General features: G+C 38.3%; 1 protein-coding gene and 1 long non-coding RNA gene across 2 annotated transcripts in view; one reads left to right on the top strand and one right to left on the bottom strand.

Annotated features, from left to right (window-relative positions):
• The window catches only part of ccndbp1 (cyclin D-type binding-protein 1), a gene marked incomplete at its 3' end in the record, with an annotated part of 21471 nt that overhangs the window by 8498 nt on the left and 9061 nt on the right, over positions 1-3912 (top strand).
• LOC106523360 (uncharacterized) overlaps positions 1-3912 on the bottom strand; it is a 9657-nt gene that overhangs the window by 3486 nt on the left and 2259 nt on the right. Inside the window, exon 2 of the long non-coding RNA XR_001310885.1 lies at positions 3024-3080. This is a non-coding gene — a long non-coding RNA (uncharacterized LOC106523360). The remainder of the gene's footprint in view (positions 1-3023; positions 3081-3912) is intronic.

Below are 3912 nucleotides of genomic sequence, written 5' to 3' on the forward strand. Positions count from 1 at the left end.
GGTCAGACTCTGGCTCCAACATGTAAGGCTGGATGAACAAGTCTTCCCTTGTTGACATATTTTAATTAAACTGTAAATAAAACGTTTCTGCAAACTAGAAATGTAACCCCCTCTCTCAAACCAGAGTGGACCGGTCTGGAAGCAGGAGGGGGGCGGGGCTTGAAGCCTCTTAAAGGAACAGTAACAAAACGAGCTGCTTTGAGACACACAGCAGAAAAGTGATGAAAGAGGAGCTGGTAAAGTTAGAATAAGGAGGAATTCAGAGCAAAGCTGTAGTTCCACTTTATAAAGACCCAACTGAAGGATTTAAATGTGAAAAGGAAGAATTTAAAAGCATCATATGTCTACTTTAAGAAATATTGAGCTGAAATTTTAATTGATCGTAGCTAAGATTGATCAAAAACATGCTGAATGCTAGTCACAACTTATTATTCAGCTGTTTTTAGACAAACAAAGATTATTGTAGACAAATTCAAGATGGCAAAGCCTATAATTCAGCTATTTAAGACTTACTGAGAGTAAATTTGTTGTGGAACCGATTGCCGATGCTAATCCCAAATTAGACTTACCACTAATGCTAATTTTACTAAGGACCATAATTCAGCCATTTTTAAACAAACACAGGTAAAACATTTATATAGTACAGTATTATCAGAGAACAATAGTTGTGTTTCCAACCAATATTAATATGAATTGTGAGAGAACTTTTAAAATATGTCGCAAAAAAGAAGAAATGTGAATCAGACGTGTTTCCATCAACTGGCTTGGAGCGAATCAACAAGTGTAATTACGTCAGATGTTGATGTTACGCATGGCTGTAGTAAACAGGAAGTAGTAAACAGGAAGTAAAGTCGCAGGGATGCATCACAGGACGATGGAGAGAAGTTATCAGGAACGTTGTAATTATTCTCTCATATCAGCTGGTGTTGGTGATGTTCCTGCTGTCTGGAGACAGAGAAAGAAATGTAATTCTCTTCACGTTACGGGAATATCTGGGAAGACACGGACAGTAGGAGGCGGAGCCAGCTGCAGCCACTACAATCATTGGACAACAGGAACAGCTGATTCAGGTCAATGTTCAACACGTCACAACTTATTTGACAAATGTGTTTCCACCTCCCCTTTAGTGCAGTAACTCTTTTACAGAAAATCCAAAAACCACTTCAAGCGAGCGTAAAACTTTTTTTGCGAAATTTAGAAATTTAAAGCAAATTTTTCCGTTTCCGTTCTGCTTTTCTGATGCAATGCTTCAAAATGCGCATAAAAAAACGTTAATGGAAAAAATCTAAATGCAAATATGAAATTTACGATCCCCACCCACTTGTTAATTATTGGGGTGGCCATGGTGCCAGAGGTGACACCCCTCTACCTCTGCCACTGGACTGAAGCTACGCTCTACCTCATCCTTCAACCTGCAGCTATAAGATCAGCTCATCATCTGACCAAACATGTTGGTTCAGAGATGTTGATGCTTTTTATGAATTTTATTTTCCTTTTGATCTGTAGATGTTTACCAGTGAGATTTGGTCCTTCAGTCTTTTGTGTCCCCAACTTTGTTTCTGTTTTCATTTTTTTTTGTGTTTGTTTGCAGCAAAGGTTTGATAAAAATGTTTTATTTGGCTGTACTTTTATGTTTTTCTTCCTCACATAATGTTTTTCAGATTTATCCGTGAGTTTGTCTCTTATTGCCTCCCTGTCCTCTTTCTGTCACCTCCCTCCTTTAATAATTTTATTTCAGACAGTTTTCCTTTTCAAACATTTGAAGAACTTCAGGAGACAAAAATAAAAACAAAAAAAGGTAAATCAATTTTACCACCTCCTCTATCTCATTTCCTCTTTAGTTTCTTTCCTTCCACCTCTCCCTCCGTCCATTTCTCTCTCTCTCAGGTGTGATCTGAGTGGGGAGTCTCTGTCTAGACAACTGATTATAGCGAATAATGAGGGAGAGGGGGTGGCGGGCAAAGAAAGGAGCTTTAAAGGGAGGGGAGGGAGGAGGAGGTGAAGGAAAGAGAGTGTCAGACAGAGAGAGAGAGAGGTGTAAAGGGGAGAACAGAGGGAGGAAAAACAATCTGCGATGAACTGAAGAGAAGCAAAGTATGTGCAGAAGAACGAGGAGGAGAGAACAGATCAGACGAAACGAGAAAAATAAAAAAGGCAAAAGGAGGACAGATTAAAAAATGCTGAAGAGGAGCGAGAAAAACAAAAGGAAAGAGCATAAAAATAGAAAAGAGGAGCAGAAAGATGAAAGAGAAGAAGTGAGAGAGGCTGAAACAGTCTGATCTGTTGTGTTAGGAAACCCTATCAGTCACACAGGCTTTACTCACTCCGTCTGATTGGCTGTCTTAGTTTGGTGATGAGTAATCAACAAACCCAAAAACCTCCCACACACACACACACACACACACACACACACACACACACACACACACACACACACACACACACACACACTGTAATAGGCTTATCCAGAGCTGCAGTTTTATCCTTTAAATTGAGCCTTTTTTCCTCTGTTAGGGATGAAAGAGTTCTTTCAGCTAAAATGTTCGAGACTTAAAGAAACCGTCCTGTGGGTGTGAGACGACATTTTCATTTTATATGTATTTATAACAAATGTCAAGAAAAAAAAACAGATTAAATGAGTCAGGCAGGGCCTCGCAGATTATCAGACGGCAAACAGAAGAAATAAAACGACCGTCGATTTTTTTTTTTCTTGGGAAGTCCATTAAGGCCACAAACTGGCTCGACTTCAGCCTCGAGAGAAAACCAAGGTTCTCGTCCTCCTTTCAGGCGGATTGTTGTTGATGCAGCAAGGATCACGATGCAGAGGGTGAAAAAAAAAACAAGAAAAAACAAAAGGTGGAAAAAGTTGAATCAGGTTCAAGTTTTGGTGCAATGCAGAAGAAAGGAAATGTTTCCCCATTCAAATATCAGGGACAATTTACTGTCCTCATATCTGCAGGGGAGGAGCCTGAGAGGAACCGGTGAGCCAAAAAACTTTAAACAGGTCTCATTAGTCAACTTACTGATGTGACGACACAACTTGTTCTTTAGGGATCTCCACAGCAGGTCGTCTGCAGGTCCTGCAGGTGAACAAACATGCTGGAGTTAGACACGAGTAAAACCTCAGAGAAGACATTTAGGTGGGAATATGAATCTGAGTGTAAATATGTAACCGTCTGACTTCTCTATCACAAACTCCTCCATGAACGTCACTGTTGTTGACCTATTTTCAGTCCCTGTGGCTGTTTCTGTATAAACACCTACATGGCAGCTGGTCACAAACCGTACCTCCAAATATTGTTATTTAAGGACAGAATCATTACTGATTAAAGAAAAATATGGCTTGGATTTTTTTAAGAGTCAAGACTTCTCATAGAAAACAATCCTACCTGTGGCTCTGACTTGCTTTAATTTTCTCATGATAAAACTCAAACTTTATTTATAAAGCTCTCTTCATAAAGCGGTGTGTAACACAAAGGCCTGACTGTTTTTCAGCTTTGACTAAATAATTATATTTTACTGGTAAGCATAGAGTTTGCCCTGCTTTTGACTAGTTATTCATAATTTTTTGCATACAAAAAATGACATCCTGCTGAAAAAACTGTTTTTAATGACATAAAAAGTAGCCATATTGTTTTCTTCTACTGAGAGTACAGACACTTACTGCCACCTTGTGGTAAAAACTAAATACAGCACCACCAACAGAACTACAGGAGAGGATCAAAAATAACCACTCTGCAGTTTAAAAACATTGAAATCCAGGGTTATTATTTATGGAGAGCCGTTTTAGCCAAAATTAAATAAATAAATAAATGGGTGAAATAAATAAAAAAATGAGTAAAATAAATCAAAAAATGAAGAAAATGAGTGAAATAAATTAAAAATTTGTTAACCCAATTTTTAATTTATTTC

This window comes from Austrofundulus limnaeus, unplaced genomic scaffold (genome assembly GCF_001266775.1).
Source record: "Austrofundulus limnaeus strain Quisiro unplaced genomic scaffold, Austrofundulus_limnaeus-1.0 Scaffold153, whole genome shotgun sequence".
Lineage (NCBI taxonomy): Eukaryota > Metazoa > Chordata > Actinopteri > Cyprinodontiformes > Rivulidae > Austrofundulus > Austrofundulus limnaeus.